Source organism: Periophthalmus magnuspinnatus, chromosome 15 (genome assembly GCF_009829125.3).
Source record: "Periophthalmus magnuspinnatus isolate fPerMag1 chromosome 15, fPerMag1.2.pri, whole genome shotgun sequence".
Taxonomy (NCBI): Eukaryota; Metazoa; Chordata; class Actinopteri; order Gobiiformes; family Gobiidae; genus Periophthalmus; species Periophthalmus magnuspinnatus.
This window is the reverse complement of record NC_047140.1, coordinates 28,429,970-28,449,021: the sequence shown is the minus strand read 5'-3', so window position 1 is coordinate 28,449,021 and position 19,052 is coordinate 28,429,970. Positions and strand designations below refer to the sequence as shown.

Sequence of the window (19,052 nt, the reverse complement as noted above, 5' to 3'; positions counted from 1 at the left end):
TCGTTGGTGCCACGGGGTTGTGCGCGCGCATGTTTGAGTGGCACACTGAGGTTTGTCTTTCCGCCGACCACAAAAGCAGATTGGAGAAGATTAGCCCTCGCTTGGCCGGTAATCTCCCTTATCACACAAAAAAACGACAACAACACGCACACTTTAATGACAGGGGTAATTGTAGGAGAAGGCAAACGTTAGGCTGCGGTGGTTTGATGAATGACAAACAAAACACGGCGAGCTGTGTCCAAACTTTAGCTATTTTAACTGTTTTGTGAGAGAGTTTGGACTTTATCAAGTGTTTACGCAGACTGGGGAAGAAACTACGCACGGTGACGTCATTACGCTACTAAAAAGTGATAATTGGAGAATATTTTTATGCACTTTTATCCTAGCTTTTTAGTTTGTTTTTTCTCACACAAAACTTAAGTAATAAAATGTAAAGAGTGTGTCTGTATTTTTGGTTGTTTGTTTGTTGGAGGATTTTAGGGATATGACTAAATTTTAAGGAATTTTAACTTGTAGATCTAATTACTTAGTTGTTGTTGGCAGTAGTAGTAATAGTAGTAGTAGTAGTAGTAGTTGTAGGATTAGTAGTTGCATTTTATTTTTTACTAGTAGTAGTTGTATTTTATTTATAGTAGTAGTAATAGTTGTATTTAATTTGTTAGTAGTAATATTTTATTTTTTAGTAGTGGTATTTTATTTAATTTGTAGTAGTAGTAGGACTAGTAGTAGTAGTTGTATCTTATTTTTTAGTAGTAGTTGTATTTTATTTGTAGTAGTAGTAGTAGTTGCAGTTGTAGTAATAGTAGTAGTAGGATTAGTAGTAATAGTTATTTTTTTGTAGTAGTTGTTGTAGTAGTTTTTAGAACAGTAGCTCCAGTTTACTTTTGTCATCTACAGAATGTCAGTCGCCCATATCCATGTTTTTATTTTTTAGTATTAGTAGTAGTAGTTGTATTTAATTTTTATTTGTAGTAGTAGTAGTTGTATTTTATTTTTTAGTTGTAGTCGTAGTAGTAGTAATAGTAGTAGTAGTATTCGTTGTAGTCATAGTAGTAGTAGATTTTAGAACAGTAGGCCCAGTTTACTTTTGTCACCTACAGAATGTCAGTCACCCATATCCGTGTTTGGTGTTTGTAAGTGAAGAATATGATCTGTAATACTACTATTACATAAAGAGTTGATGGCAGCAGCACGAGTTGAACACAATAGCCCCATTCATGAGGCATGGAGGATATCATCCTCAGCCCTCTATTCACAACTGTAAATCACCATAAAAGGCTCAATGACTCCATATCCAAATGTAAATGACAGTTGATGCTACACTTAAAATGAATCTTGTGTTGCACTAACCACATGTATCAACAAATGCTGAAGCTACAGGCACAATGGGCTCATCATGAGCTAGTACACTGCCACTGCACGCTTGGATTAATATCCATTGGCTGTTTACTTTGTGTGTGTGGCTTTGGAAAGTGCCCAGACTTGTATTCATGAGTTACTTAAACATATAGAAGTTGAATTGAATATGGCAAATGTACAGTATTATGTTGTAGTTTGCACTCAGGTGTTAGTGGTCACAACATGGCTAATATTGACTGATTTATCTCAAAACAATGTATACAGTCCCATATAAATCAAAGTGTTGATTTTTGCTTGTCTGTGTGTTAATGAATGTGGTAGAGATCACATATAGTTTCATAGTGAGACAGCTGCAGTCTAGACCGTCATGTCACTTTATCACTTTAGGCCTAAAAGTCAAACAAGGAGGAGAGGCCGATATGAGGCCTGATCTGATAAGAGATGTGGTAAAAGGATCTACTGATGACTTAATGCAAACAGCCATGAAAAGGCATATCTAGTGTCAGAAATGTCCAGCTTTAGCTCAGGCGTGTGATCTACTCTGTATGAAATGTGTGAGTAATGAGGGTTCGTGTAAAATGGTGTAACGATGATAAATAGTGGCACTAGAAAAGTTCAGAGGTTTCTTCATCTGTCTTTGTCCGTAAGAGCTCTGTTGTTTTTCTAGCTAATGTTTTACAAGTTATTTTTAAACCCAAAATTACCCTGTGAGGTTCTATGGTCAGGCTCTGTCACTAAAGAAAGCCAGTACATCGGTATAGCCGTAAGTGAGTAGTAGTAACAACATAAGCAGTACAGCTTTTAGTACGTTTCAAGTTTGGACAATAATAAGATGATTTAAAGCACAAAAACCTTTATTCTACTAAAATAAATAAACAGGGCCATAATACCTTGTCAGTTCCCAGTCTTACCTGATGTTGGAAGTTAAGCCGGATTTAGTTCAGTTTAGTGTTTGGAAATAGAGACTGTAGTGACTCTGATGCAAAACTATTGTCGTGTACTTAGGCAAGACACTTCATCTACCTCGCCGATGTGTGAGTGAGTCATGGTGGTCCGCGGATTGGCAGCCTCGCTTCTGTCAGTCTAACCCATGGCAGCCGTGGCTTCAGTATGAGCTCACCACCGTCATGTATGGAATAGGAATGAGACAGTAATATCGTTTATGGTGATAAAAAGGGTCGACAATAATCGTTTCTGTGATATTTTTTATGATCATGACAATCGGCAACAAAGATAATCACCACTTTTTCACCAGAATGTACAGGAAAAATAACTGTTTATACCTGAGAGATCATTGTTCAGTCTAATTCAGTTCAAACACAGAATATCTGGTTCATAATGAGGACAAAAAACAAACAAAACAAATTTAAATACATTGCCCGTTTTAATATATACAGACACGAACGGTTATGTCTTGTTGTTGTCTCTTATAACAAAGTACCCTACTATAACAGTTGTTTAAATATGGAACCTATTCATAATGTTAAAATGATAATTATCCATATCCATAACATTTTTAAACTGTCAGCAACTTTTATAATTATCGTGATGTTGTCGTTAATTGCCGTTATTTTGGCCATGATAATCGCGACACCAGATTTCAATATCCCATAGTGTGTAGAGTCCTGTAGAGTCCCATTGAGTTTAGCTTTAATATTATTACAATGGTCGTCTACAGTTGGCTTCTCCGGTCTTCAAAGAAATAGCAAAACTTACATATGTTTGTTCAGATCAGTGTATCTATATTTTTACAGCTCCTGCGTTTCTGGATGATTGAACACATTTGACTGGTGTGAGCTCTGTGAGAAAGTTTCCAAAGCAGCCGTGTAGGAAATGCCAGGCGTAATGTGAGGGGCCTGTTCTGTCCTATTATGGTAAATCGAAGCCGAATGTGTCATTAGCTAATAGAGGGCTAGTTACTCCTCCTTTCATAAATAGCAGACAGAGGACAGCCCTGTGTCCCGGCCGAGCGCGAGGGGCTTCACAGAGAGCTATTATCCTTCAGTGTCGGCCGAACAGCGGCTCGCAAAAATGACGACCTCCAAAGTTTAAAGCAACATCGTTTATCACTCTGCCAGCCTCCACAGGTGTGACCCCATTCCCACCGCCTCACTGACAGCGCGCGCATGGGCACAGCTCTGGAGACAAACACAACACATTTAAATAGTGTTGTCGCGATAGTCACATTTCAAACTCAATTTCAATTAGGCCTGTCGTGATAATTACCGTATCCTCTTATGGTTCAGTAAATTAAAGCTGGAACAAGATATTTTAGGGCTCAATATTTAACGTTGTGTACAATTTTGTTGCAAAAGTTGGGAAATTTTGGGTATTTTTGTTGTAATACGAGTTTGATAAGATTTCGAGCTAACTTCTATGGCTCATTTTTGGTTCATTTTGCCATTTATTTGTTGCAGCTCATGTTTTTTACAGCGACTATCTACTTAAAAACTGTTTACTGGGATTATCTTGCATTATTGTTTTAGTATCAGTTGCATAAAGTACTGTCAATGTTATCATTTATCACAGTAATAATAATAAAAACACCCTTTTTAGACAGAAGAATGTGTGTTGAATGTAATTAAACTCAAAATACTTGCCGTTTCTTTATGTTACCATGTTATGCTATTTCCCTGTTCAAATCAATACAGTTTTACAATTTCATATGAATGTAAAAGTTTTCCTGTTTTATTGCCACATTAGTAAAGAGATTTATGTTTGTTTGTTTGTTTGTATTCACTGTTCATAATCTCAATGCATTTTGTCTGTATTTCTATCAACACTTAATTTTGTTGTTTTTGTTTTATTTCATAGAGACAGAAATAAAATCAGAGGGATTCCCACAACGACCTCTAGCTGCTCCGGTAAGACTAATAAGCTACACATTTAGAGATACACATTTACAGAGTTTACCCAACTCTTCTCCCTGGTATTTAATACAAGCTAAACAGGATATCTTGGTGTTTTATTGTTCATTTCCTGTCTATTGTTTGATCTGTGTATATATATATATATATATTTTTTTTTTTTTTGGTGTCCTGAAGCTGTTTTAAATGTGCTATACAAATGAACTTGAATTAGGCCTTGTTCAAATAAGCTACAGATTTAGAGATACACGTTTACACCTATTCACCTCTTCTCCCTGGTATTTAATACTAGCTACTTAATACTTGGCGTTTTAATGTTCTTTTCTTAGGTAGTGTTTGATCTGTCAAATTGTGGTGAATAATTAGGATGTTCAAAATGCATAGGGTCAGTGAGGAATAACTTTGGACGACTGCAAACCATCTCAAATAAACTAGCTCTGTTTGTCGTTTTTAAATCAGTTTCAGTACACTTAAAGCCATAGTGTGGAACATTCCAGGTAAAAATTTCACATCCAAACAGCAAAACAGGGACCGGGACGGATTTCTAAAACATGATTTCATTTGAGTAATTATGATGAGGTTTGAAATTGTTTTAAATGTGCTGTGTAAATGAACTTTAATTAAATTGAATAAGGTCAAGGTCAAATAAGCTACAGATTTAGAGACACATATTTAAACATATTCACCTCTTCTCCCTGGTATTTAATACTAGCTACTTAATACTTGGCGTTTTAATGTTCTTTTCCTAGGTAGTGTTTGATCTGTCAAATTGTGGTGAATAATTAGGACGTTCAAAATGCATAAGGTCAGTGAGGAATAACTTTGGACGACTGCAAACCGTCTCAAATAAACTAGCTCTGTTTGTCGTTTTTAAATCAGTTTCAGAACACTTAAAGCCATAGTGTGGAACATTCCAGGTAAAAATTTCACATCCAAACAGCAAAACAGGGACCGGGACGGATTTCTAAAACATGATTTCATTTGAGTAATTATGATGAGGTTTGAAATTGTTTTAAATGTGCTGTGTAAATGAACTTTAATTAAACTGAATAAGGTCAAGGTCAAATAAGCTACAGATTTAGAGACACATTTACGCAAACCGACATCTTCTCCCTGGCATTTAATACAAGCTAGACATGATATCTTGCTGTTTTATTGTACTTTTCTTACGTATTGTTTGATCTGTGTATATATATTTTTGGTCAGCTGGAGTTGTTTTAAATGTGATGCATAAATAAACTTGAATTAAACAGAATTAGGCCTACAGTATCAGTTCAATAGACTTTTTTTTGGATAAGTAGTATTGTTATCAAGTGTCCCCTCTCTTTCCCACCCTGATACCCACGCTGAGTCACCCAGGCATGACAGCAGCACAGAGCTCCACTGTTGTAGACATTATAAACTGAGGTTGTGTTGTTATCAATGCAGTTTAATTAACAGAGGTTATGTGAACAGATCGCCCCGGGCCGAGCTGATCGAGGAGCAGGTGTGAATCGATAAAGCCTCTCGCTCTACGTATTGACCGCTGGTTAGACACAAGCCAGTGACAGGTATGTTTACAACTACACCACTCCAATATTTAGCACAGTGTAAAATCAAAACTCCTGTCTTAAATGTTGCACTGTGTAACTTTATCTCGTTACTTTATTTGGCATTTATTTAATTATTTTATTGCTCATAGCTAGTTTGAAAAAAAAAAGATGCATTCTTACATTATGGAGTCGTGGTAGAAGAGAGGTCAAGGTTTATCATGGAGGCTTTTTCTTTGTACTAGCAGGAAATGTTCTGCTATTTTTCTGTATTACTGTAACATTTGAGTTTAAGAAGGTAGAATAAATAACTTCTATGACTCATTATATACTCTAAAGAACTACTACTGTAACTATAAGTGACTTTATTTATTGCAGTTAATGTTTTTTTTAAACCATATTTTACATGTACATAATTTAATAGTTGTTTTTTTTTTAGTATAATCCTACTTCCTCTTCACAGATGTGGCCTGTAACTTGGCTTGGTGGTGTCATCTGCTTGTCTCCATGGAGATTGACAAGTTTAATGTCATATTTTAGTTTTCCGTCTATAGATCTATCCATAATATGTTGTACTTAAAAAATTTGTAATCATGACAGGCCAACTCACCTCTTCACAGATGTGACCTATAACTTGGCTTGGTGGTGCCTTCTTGTCTCCATGGAGATGGACAAATTGAATGTTTAGTTCTCAATCTCTGTGAACAAAAGCCTGTCTATATATTCTTCAGCAATATATCCTATGTCAAACTGTGTAATTATGGCAGGCCTACTCGCCTCTTCACAGATGTGACCTGTAACTTGGCTTGGTGGTGCCGCCTTCTTGTCTCCATGGAGATAGACAAGTTAAATGTCATATTTTAGTTATCCGTTTATATATTTTTCAGCAATAGTTCATACTTCAAACTGTGTAATCATAACAGGCCAACTCGCCTCTTCACAGATGCGAACTGTAACTTAGCTTGGTGCCGCCTGCTTGTCTCCATGGAGATAGGCAAATTTAATGTCATATTTTAGTCTTCATGGCTAAAACCCTCCACCAAAAACATCATACAGTGCAGTTTTAACATGGAAATCATAAGCCAACATTTGAAAACAGTTGTGTGATTTGAACAGTTTATATTTATCAGAGTTTTTTAAGAAACATAAAACACATAAATCCCATAATTTGTGAAGTATAATAAAAAGGCGTGTGCTGGTAAATCTGCGAGTAGACAGACAGAAGGGGATACTGTATGGAGCACAGACAGGCTGGGGACCTGATGAGACGGCCTTGAAAGGTTGCTTCCAAACACACACAAATCCCCCAGTGAAAACAGGGCTAATTATTAAGAAAACAAAGAGGGAACCACAGCAACGTGCCAGTGCATACAGCTCCCCGGCAGGCTAATTGTGCGTGAGCTATTTGGGCTGAAAAAACATGATTTGGTGCTCTTCCCCAGCACGGCCAGGCTCAATGAACAACATCTGTTGCCTAGGACGAACTTTCAAAACAAGGAGGTTTCCAGTAGACTTTAATAACAGACATGAGTTTATATTTTTTAGCTTTTAAGAGTTAAGTTAGTATTTTGTGGGTTTTCCCTCGCTATGCTAACACGATAACTCTAACACGCTACTTTTGCTGTAAAGGGATTTTGAATGGCCAAAACTCATATTATCTTGGCGTAACAATAATGCTATCACTCCCAATGAGACACAAAACTTGGACTATAGACTTGTCAGTGTGGAGGTTTTTAATGTTTCTGGATCCGTTTCATTCTTTTATGATTAGGTTATATAATCTTTGTGGCCTTTTGCGTGTCTCTTGTGCGTTCCAGTCTTTACCTTGTGTCAAAACGATCCCGTGTCTTGACTCTCGTTGCATTTTAAGTAGCAGGGGGAAGTATCGCGGGGAATCTGATAATACTTGCCGCACAGTAGATGCCTTGGTTGGCTGCCATGTTTTGAATTGGTTCTGAAGCTGCAGATTTAACCAAGAGCTGAAAATACACAAACTGTGTTCCATTTGATTCCAATGGAGTCAAAACATTTGTCGTCAGCCAATGAGAAAGTCTGTGTTTTTACTGCTCGGATAGGGCTGGATTATCATGCAGCGGATTGGTGACTCTCCAATTAGTTACGGTTAAGAGTATTGTTTTATATTTGTACTGCGCATGCCGTTTTTGGCTCGAGTGTTGACTGTATACACATATGGAGGCATTTTACTAGACTTGGCACAGGGTGAACAATGATTTTTTAAAGGTCCTATATTACGCAAAATTAACTCTTGTGAGGTTTAAGTCATGGTATAATGTTGTTACCTCCTCAAAAACAGACCTGGAGTTGTGTTTTGTTGCGTTATTTTAGTCTGTCTGCATCTCCAAAGCTCAAAATGCTCAGTTCCACCTTGTGATGTCACATAGTTTTCCCTCCAACACACTACTTTTGCTATAAAGGGATTTCGAATGGCCAAAACTCATACAACCTTGGCTTCACTATAACGCTATCACTCCCAATGAGACGCAAAACTTGGACTACAGACGTCTCAGCGCGGAGATTTTCAATGTTTTTGTATCAGTTTCATTCCTTTACGATTAGGTTATCACTCAAGTTAACAGCTTTAGTTCAGTAGAGATCGGCAATTCCAGCGTTGTGTTTTCTGTTTGAGAGAAGAACGCAGCCTAAATACGCAGGGTTTGTTTGTTAAACATGTGCGAATGAAACAAAACACAACTCCAGGTCTGTTTGTGATGAGGAAACATTACAGCATAGATCAGAAAACAGCGTAAAACGGGCTCTTTAATGCCGTATCAAGGGGTCTTAAAGGGCCGTCCAGTTTGTGACTTTTGCGCCTCCTCACGCTAAAAGTACAGCCTAACTCATAGCGTGTATCCTACGCCTGATCAACAGCTATTTTAAGTGCACCAGTGTTGTGTTAACAGGGCCCTGCAACCTCCAGACAAACCGCATTCCTTCCTAACATGCTCAGTTTGTTTAAGTTAGTGGGAAAAAAAAGTAAAATAAATATTACCATACAGATATGACAACGCTGGTGCATTCTCAGCGTGATTTAAGTTTATGAAGTCTGTCAACAAGTGTGTATAATGGAAGGGATTTCACGCTTTATTTTATCAATGCATCAGCAAAGCCCGGGAAATTACAAAATGACTTGATTTGTGTAAAGATGTTATTATGAATGGTATTAAGCAATTATGTCCTATTTCAATCATTGGTGTTATTAATGGTGGTATTAATAGGCCTGTCACTATAATTACTTTATCGACTTTGTTCAGTACATGAAAGCTGGAACAATATTTTTTGAGGTCCGTATTTATCGTGTACTTTTTCTTTTTTGCGCTACTGGGAAATATTTAGTTATTTTTGGCTGTATGAAAAGATTTAAACTGTAAAAGGTTAAATTAATAACTTCTAAAACTCATTACAGATGCAAACTAATGACTAAAGTTTATTTATTGCAGCTTGTGGTTTTTTAACAGTGTTGCAGATTTACAATAGTTTTTGTGTTTTTTGTGTTAGTTGCAATATTCTTGTTTATCGTCAACATTTATTTTAGTAATATATTGTTTTTTTAATCATTGGTGTTGTATTAAGAAGAACATCAGTTTGACAATATACATAGGTAAATACTCAGGTAACATGTTCATCTTGTTTTGTTTTTTGGAAAAAGTACAACTCCCACTCAGCCACCCACCTGTCCACTCATCCATCCACTCATCCACCCATCCATCCATCCATCCATCCACCCACCCGTCTATCCACCCAGCCATCCACCCAGCCATCCACCCAGCCATCCACCCATCAACTCACCCAGCCAAACACCTAGCTGGCCATGCACCCATCCATCCACCCATCCATTCACCCAGAAATCTTACGCTGATGCAGGGAATCAAACCCTATCTGAGCAAAACACTGTTGATATCATCTGCCAGTTCTGACCACAGTTCAATAGTGCAGCAATATATTGTTCTTCAAAACATATTGGTCATATATTATCGTGGCTGAGGTATTAACACAGGATGCATCGTCCTGATTCAGCTATTGGCTCTGTTTTGAACAAAATTATATGTTCTCAAAAAATAAAAAATACATTACTGTTCGTATTGTTACTGTTGGCCAAAATGTGTATGATTTTTTAAATGTTTTTTTTTTTTTTAACAAATTAATAACACTATCAAAGTATACATGAAATACTTTTTACTCTTAAAGTGAAAAATGAACCATCTCACACTGGTGCTGGTGCCCAGAGTCAGGACTAAACATGGGGAATCAGCGTTTAAGTTTTATGCAGATAAAGATGTGAAGATGTGAGACAGACCTCTACTTTGACAATGTTTAAATCCAGGCTCAAAACGGTTCTGTTCAGCTGTGCATACGACTGAAAGGTTTTTATTCTGCACTCTTCTCTTTTAATGGTAATTTTATGATGATTATTTGTGATTATTTATGTTTTGATTTGTGATTTTAATGTCTTTCTTATTCTGTAAAGCACTTTGAATTACTTTGTGTACGAATTGTGCTGTACAAATACACTTGCCTTGCCTTGCCTTAAAGTACATGTTTAAATGGTACTTTTACATAAGTAGATTTGCTGTTTACTGAGCAGCAGTTGTAAACAAACCAATGCTTTCAATAAAAATAAAAAAAACATGCCCCCACATTTACATTTATTTTTATAATGTGTAATTTTAAAATGAAAAGGTATGATTAAGTTGAATTAGACTCAACCCTTGTTGTAAAATGCTCCAGTGTCTAAATAAAAAAGCCAGTATCATAAATAATCAATATGTCAGCAGACCTGCAGCCAAGACAAAAGTTCTAATGGGACGAGCCGCAACTTGAAGTAATTACAGTCTTAGTAATTCTTATGAGAGACGAGAATTTAAAAGATATCTGCCAGATGGACCGAAACGTATTCTTCCAAAGTGCGTTACCCTCCTGAACCCACTTCAAGGCCAGCAGCAGCAGCAGCAGTGGAGTAATGCTTTATGGAGGAGGGTATGGGACCACCCAGAGTCAGACCCCATCACAGCTGCTCTACATGATCACACATGTGCAGAGTAACACCTGTACAGATACAAGTGTATATTTAAGACAGGCACGCTCGCATACACAAACTACATGTGAAGTTCTGTTGGCACTTGGGGGAAGACTCAACAGGCGTAAATCTCAGCTTCTTCTGCAACATAAAAAAGTAGTTGACTGTTTGTTTTAAGCTCGATTAACACGTTTGAGTTACTGCTGGTTCACTGTACTTATGTTTTCTTGCATTGTTTAGTTTGTAAGACTGAAGTCACGTGTAGCAGTCCATGTTTTAAAGCTTTGCCTTTTGTTTTATAATTGAAGAAACAATGTCTTCTTTTGGTATTGAGAAATCCAACCACATGAAAAGGGTTCATCTGGGAAACTAACCCGGTCTCGCAATGGTTTTATTGTTTAAACAGAACTGTATATTACACTAAATGTATTAAAGAGACCACAATGTTGTTTATTTATTTTTTATTTTATTTTTTTTAAATGGGACAATGCACATTAATCAATATTACAAAAAATGTAAATGTGCCCGAGTTAACTGACTAGAGCTAATTTTCATCGGTTGTCCCCAGGCCAGATGTAACAAGGCAACCTACAATTAAGAAAACATTTCAACATTCAAAGATAAGAATTAAACATAATGAAAGACAATATAATGTGGACATAATTAAAAATATGCACATTTACAAATACCTATTTACAATTAATGCTCACAAGACTGAGTTTCCACAAGCCATTTTTTGACATTCTTTTTAAATGAAAAGAATGATGGAGCCTCTCTAATGGCTTCAGGCTCTGTGTTCCACTGCTGGGAGGCTTTGACTGAGAAAACTGCCCGACTAAAGGCTGATCTTCTGTGAGGAATAACACAGTCTGCCCTCGCTGCTCCTCTGGTCACTCGGCCCTCACTAGATCTAAACTTTACGAAATCACCCAGTGACGGCGGGCAGTGCCATGTTTGATTTTATGGACCAAGCAGATGTTTTTAAATTTAACCAAATTATTCCAATTCAGCAAATTGTATTTTTGTAGAATGTGACAATGATGATATCTGTAATGTTTTTTTTATCCAATGTTTTTAGAGCTTGTTTATAAAGTGATTCTAATTCTTTTATTGTTGTGAATGAAATATCGGCCCAACTGACTATGCAGTATGTAAGATGAGAAATAATCATGGTAAAGAAATACAATTTGGCAGCTTCAATTGACAGACTATCTCTGATGTATTTAAAATTTGACAAACAAAAGTTTACTTTCTTGCGTAATTTTTGAATATGAGTTTATTTATTGATCCAGCTTTAATTATATCTGACTTTGCTAACGTTTGATCACTGTTTACATTTACAGGGCCAGTAAAAATCTGATTAATAGTCAGATAAGCCAATAATTAGATCTGATTTTTGTTGTGTGTTTACATGCCACTACTACTACAACTACTACTACAGATATTATGGGTTTTTTTTACGTATCTGCCAATCCTCGATATAACCGATACCAGTGCAGAGGCCGAGAACAGCATTTACTTCCTTTAAAACTAAAATAAAATAAAACAAATCTGATCCAAATGTGTTATACAGCTGTTCTGTATCTCTCAAGTAAACTACAGAACAGCTTTGTGTAAATAAAAGTTCAAATATTGTGACACTTTCCGGGCTACAACCTCTGAATAGTCTTATTACATCATTGCATATGCACAATGAGGATATTGAATGAACCGATATTTCAAAAACGATATCCAACCGGTGTCTTTTATCAGTGACAATGGCGACTTGTGTTCTTTTACTGTCTATTCTGTTCTGTTCTATTCTTTCATTTTAACCTTTGCCACATTAGTTTTGACAAGTTTTGGATCATTTTCCTTGTTAAAACCTGCACAGGTGTGAACGACATAAACTGGATTAATCCCATCACTGTTTACATGACATTTTAATAATATAATAACTCCAGAAATCTGATAAGTATGAGATTTGGCTGTGCGTGTAAAAATAGCCAGCGTTTCTTTCCAAGTCTAAAAAAAAAAATCAAAAGTGAAGTGATCCTATCCCCTGACAGTTCACCTGCTCCATTCACACCGCTGCTCGCTGTAGACGGGACATCATACCTGCCCGGGGAGAAGAACGGAGCGGATTAATTTCTCAAAGACCTGACACGAACTGGCAGCTTGAATGACTCTTTTCTTGAAAACTAACTCTGCTTTCTGCTCCAGGCCCCATTCTCATCCTCTTATCCTCCTCTCCTCCTCTATCTCGCCCATCTTCTGTCTCTCAGGACTGTAATTGGAGTTTTTCGAGTGACTGTACAGGTGTATGGGGAACGCATACGCCGCCTTTGTGTACCATGTGTCTGTCTCTTGTGATAAAATACTACAAGTTGTACAAATGTGTAGTAGTGTTGTGTACTCTTGATGTGAGGTCCAGGTGTAAGGGTGTCTTTGATCCTGCAGGAGAGCGGGTGTAATATCTGCCGGCTGCTGTATTGTGTGAAAGGTCACGGAGGGGGTGGAGTGCAGACCGGAGCTCCCTGTGGGCCAACTTCTCTGTTTTATAGACCCACGGAAGACTGGACCGCTGCTCAGCCGGAGGTGGCACAGCGGGGGAAGCAGGTCAGGACTCCGAGGAGGTGTTTACAGGCCCATATTACAGTATTTTCTGATCTATGTTATAATGTTTTCTCATCACAAACAGACCTGGAGTTGTGTTTTGTTTCATTCACACATGTTTAACACACAAACGCTATTATTAAAACTACAGCTTCATGACATCACAAGGTGGAACAGAGCATTTTGAGCTTTGGAGATGTACAGACTAATAATAAACATACTCAAACACGTGTGAATGAAACAAAACACAACTCCAGCTATGTTTTTAAGGCGGTAACAGCATTATAACACGGATTAAAGTTCACAAGAGTTCATTTTGTGTAATATAGGATCTTGTAAAGTGGGTTACATGAAGGTGATGGAGTCAACATCTTTGAGAGTGTTTCCTTGGCCTGTCATGATAAGAAATGTTGAAGTTTGATGATAAACGATAATAATGAAACAAATTTATCCCACTGACACATCAACCTTAAAGTAGGATTATGAGCAAAAGTCTATTCTAAATGTGCAAAACAGCAGAATGAAACTCTTAGTTGTAAGTTTGTATCTATAATCAGTTATTTACTCTGCTCTCTAAAGCTCAAATCTTATCGTAGAACAGAAAAATAACAAAATGCTCTCCAAAGAAAAAGTCCCCATGAGAAATATTGACCCTCAGAAACCATTGTTCCATCTAACATACTGAATGATAAGTCGATATAGTAATTATCATGACTGACATAGTGTTTCCCATAAGGAGTCTGTGAGAACTTACTAAGGACTGCTGGGCATAGTTTCACATTTTAAACAATAAATAAATAATTTGTAGTCAATTTTAAATATTTAAGAGTAATTTATGAGAATTCTATCTGAGACATTATACTACTATTAAATGCATTAATTTGCCTGGTCCTGTAGTTAGGGGGAGTTGGATTGTGAGACAAATCTTAGAGGGACGTTAGGAAACACTGATCTAAAGTACTTTTTTAAAAATATATTATAGTCCTGTCACAATAATTGCTATATCGAGTTCAATATCGAGTTAGATGGAACAATGGTTTTCGAGAGCCAATATTTCGCACAAGGACTTTTTCTTTGTACTAGTGGAGAACATTTTGTTATTTTTTCTGTTGTACGATAAGATTTGAGCTTTAGAGGGTTGAATAAATAACTTGTATAGATACAAACTTACCACAAGAGTTTCATTCTGCTGTTTGTGATTTTAACCATATTGTTCATTTAGGATATTTTTTATTCATAACCCCACTTTAGGGTTACTGTTTTAGCGCCATAAATTAGTTTCAATATTATTGCGTATCGTCTATATTTAGTTATAGGTATATCGAACTTCAAAATGTACTTTCGCGACAGGCCTACTATACTTCTACATGTTGATTTCATTATACACTTGAAGGTGCTGTTGTATATTTTGAAATCCTGTTGCCTCTTGTTTATAAGATCCTGTTTACATCAGCCTCACCAGATTAAAAGTGATTATTACTAAAGAATGTTCTATAGTTGTAAGTCAAAATGTAATAATGCGATTTGTGTGGCCTTGAAATAATTACAATATATAATCTATAGAATACTGTAATATTCTGCTTTCAAATCCCCTGAACTCTGAATGAGTGGACCATGGTACAGTTTTATGTCACCGCTCTGGCTAAACTCCAGCAGGTCAATCACACATCTACGTTATGTCTTACTGAATTACTCCCAGCAGCAAAATCAAAGCCACAAAAGCAGTGCGTTCCTGCAGGGCTCACGTGAACTGGGACTGACTCAGATATCGCTGTCTTACTGTCTACTGCCTTCTTCCTTGGTTACTATTTCATACACTACTACCTGCAGCTCTACTACTAGACTTAAAAGATTTTCACAATTTTGTAACATCCTTCCATAAACTTAAGTCTACCTAATTTTGTGCATTTACCAAATTCCTGCCTCATAGGTATAAAATATCATAAAAATATTGTAGCGTTCGGGTGTAAGTAAGCACGCCCATTTTCTTCTGGTTGTTTATTTTCTGAACACAAGGGCTACTGTAGGCCGTAGACTGTAACCCGCGCCAAAACAAGAGCAAAACAAGAGCAAAACAACAGCCGTCTCAACTTACCCGAGCTAGTCTCCAAAACAGACCAGTAACCATAGACTGTATACAGTATATAAATAGATAGCTAACACGCTAGCCGCTGCGCTCCATTCAGGAAGTGATCATGGGCGTGCTCCCGGCTCCATCGCCTCTGACTCCAATTTTCTTTACATTGAAAAATTGTCAGCCCTCTCTCAGTAACTGCTGCATTGAGCATCGTCTTTTTGGTCTTAAATGGTCGTATTAACCCGCTCTACATGATCCTGGTCATTTTATTTTGCTCTTTTGTCCATAAATTAAGATATGAACATTTATAACAGACAAATCAGGAGACTTATTTCCCAGAGGTCGCTCTGATAGCAATAGCTACAGGTTTCACTGACTGCGTTGCTAAGTGCCACTCCCTGCTAGCCTCGTTGAGCTTCATTTGACTGGAACTGAACGCTGTGGGTGACGTCACACTCACTTAGTCCACTTCTTTACACAGTTTATGCCAGTAACTGACGAATAGAACCTTCACATCAACTTGTCGGCCCGGCATCGCTACGAAGTGTCACATACAATAGCAGTTACGTTAACAACAACACATAAACAGAAAAGAAAAACAAAAGGAGTCAACTCTGAACTAAAGGCAAAATATCAGATCGTAATATCAAGGCAAAGCAAGGCGAGTTAAGTGCTTTACAGAATAACAGACATTGAAATCATAATAAAATAAATAAAAACATAAATAATCATCTTAAAATTAACATTAAAAGAGAAGAGTGCAGAATAAATGTATATATTATAACATATCATAAACATAACTATTAATTATTGTATTAAATTCTAAATCTACAGATCTAAATCTCTTTTCATTATTGTTTTTAGTAGTGTTCCTGTGTGTCTTGCTGATCCCCGTTCACCCAGCTCCAGTGTGTGCCCTGCAGCGCTCTGAAGGTGCGGCTCTCTGAAGGTCAGCGCTCTCTTATGTTTTTGTCACATCTCTCACCTGATAACGTCTTGAGTCTAGGGCCTTTGTCTAATTGTACATGGCCTGGACAGTAATGTTTTCTACTGATTTTATCCTCATTCTCTTTGCATGTTAGGACGCTTGATATCTGGAGATCTAGTCCAGCGTTGCCGTCATGTCCGAAAGGTGTGTGGCTTTGTCGTATGAATGCATTGACATTTACAGTACGTTAGCCCTCACCTCCACAAACACCTCCAAACACTCTTTCATCTCTTCCTCTCCTCTTCTAGCAACAGAGTAAAAACAATAGACTTGCTGCTTGGGCTAAAAATTCTATATCTTTGTACAAAACAGCATGTTTCTTCTTCTACTGTCCAATGTGCTGCTGTTCTTTCTGTTTTTATTCATGCGTAGCAACTTAAGCCTCTGTAAATTACACTGAAACTGAGTGTGCACAAAGTGAGAAGAATAAATCTGTGTAAAAGGCCTTTTCATTTGGCTATAAATGCAGCAGCTCTGTGGTCTGGGGTGAACACATGCAGTTTATCTCTTTTATTATGTGAAGGCTCCGCTCACACGCAGCCTCTTTATGTTGTCTTCATTATTTTACTTCCCGCTTTGCCCATCTCTCCTCTGCCCATCTCCACTCTGCCTCTCCCTATTCTGCCCGTTTCCCTTCTGCCCTTCTCCAATCTACCCCTCTCCACTCTGCCCATCTCCACTTTGCCCCTCTCCAATCTGCCCATCACCCCTCTGACCCTTGCCTTTCTGTCCCTCTGCCCCTCTCTGCTCCTCTCTACTCTGCCCCCTTGCCCCTCTCCATTCTACCCCTCGCCTCTCTGCCCCTCTCCCCATCTCCACTCTGCCCCTCTCACATCTGCCCCTCTACACTCTGCCCATCTCTACTCTTCCCTTCTCCACTCTGCCCCTCTCACATCTGCCCCTCTACACTCTTCCTCTCTCTACTCTTCCCTTCTCCACTCTGCCCCTCTCTACTCTTCCTCTCTCTACTCTTCCTCTCTCCACTCTGCTCATCTCTCTGCTCAACTGTCCCTTGACTCGTGTCCTTCATTTTACAAGCTCCAAGCACATACTGTTAGCTCTATTTTTTTTTTTAGTATTTCCATTTTGTTTAAGAACCTGATTGTTTTCCATTGACAATGAGCTACACGGCTACTGTTTAGTAGCAGTAGTGGGAAATCAGATTTGAGTTTTCTACAAGATAAAAAAAAACAACTGTCAAACCGTGTCAGTAAAAGACCAAATTAAATGGATTGGACACCACTGTGCAGTCATTTTTGCTAGCATAATGTGTATCTATCCATCGGAGGTAGCAGCTCTTTGTTGTGATGATGTTTACGGCGACGTCAGCTCCATTGGGTACCACAGTTTTCTAATGCGGAAGTTAGTTGATTTGTTTCTTTTATCAAGTTGTTTTAGATGAGTATTGCGATTTGATACGTGTGAATTGTTATATAATGATCCACGGGTGTCAGAGATTATAACTACAGGACAAATACAAGCACAATATGTCAAAATGACGCACTGCATTCGCTCTTTCATCGGTTTCAGACAAACAATTCCTTGATGATTTGAAGGACTTTGTGAGGACCCATACACGGCCTTCCCCCATTCAAAAGATATAACATTTAAATTTGCTTAATTGCTATGGCGACAGAGACGGTTGCCATAGCTTGAAACCCATGAATATACAGTGTGTCTTCATGTTTCCGTTCTCTTCTGAATCCTAAATCCTGGGTTGAGTCGAGCCTGTTCCGTGTGTCTCAGCTGCTGCAGCAGGACTGAAGTGAGCAGAGGCTTCTCTCTAAAGAGCCCCAGGCGCAGCTGCCTCGCCCCGAGTGAGACCGGAGCACGCCCCCGGCCAGATGCACACAGCGCCCAGGAAAAGTCAGCTGGAAGAATGGAGGTGGGACACGGGCCACAATTCACCCTCTTGCATTTTAGGGATTGAACGAATACACAGTTTAATTTCAGTCAGATATTTTAGTATGCAGAATACTTTTTCCCTTTAATTAAAAATACTATTTATAGACGTCAGCTTCCTGTAATATGCATCATTTTGAGGGCTTTTTGTTTTAAATCGCTATGGCAATGGTCCTTTATGTTTTAAATGGTTAATCACTATGGTAACAGTATTCATTTTTACACCATAGTCTAAAAACAGCTTATTATAATTCAAGAAGCCTGCAGTACTATTTGTTATACCTTTTGTATTGATAACTATAATGGAAAATTACTATTTGCAGAAGCCAGTTAGTGACATATAAAAATATATATATATTGATGGGTTTCAACTTCCTGTTATATGCAACATTTTGACGACTTTTCCCCTTCAAACAGTAATAATATTTTGTTTTAAACTATTTAACCGCTATGGCAATGCTCCATTTTGTTTTAAATGGTTAATCACTATGGTAACAGCATTAATTTTTACACCATAGTCTAAAAAAACAGCAATGTAGCTGTATAACAAATATGACTGTAGCTTCCTGAATTATAATAAGCTAATTATAATGAAAAATTAGTACTTGCAGAAGCCAATTAGTGATAAATAAAATATATATATATATATATATATATATATATATATATGTATTTTGAAGGTTTTTTTCGAAATCAAAAG

General features: G+C 37.5%; 1 long non-coding RNA gene across 1 annotated transcript; it reads left to right on the top strand.

Annotated features, from left to right (window-relative positions):
- The first annotated feature begins 56 nt into the window (after window positions 1–56).
- LOC129456824 (uncharacterized) lies at window positions 57–18,329 on the top strand. Its single transcript, XR_008648959.1, has 3 exons — window positions 57–108; window positions 16,330–16,411; window positions 18,197–18,329. It is a non-coding gene; the product is annotated as an uncharacterized LOC129456824 (long non-coding RNA).
- The last annotated feature ends 723 nt before the right edge of the window (window positions 18,330–19,052 follow it).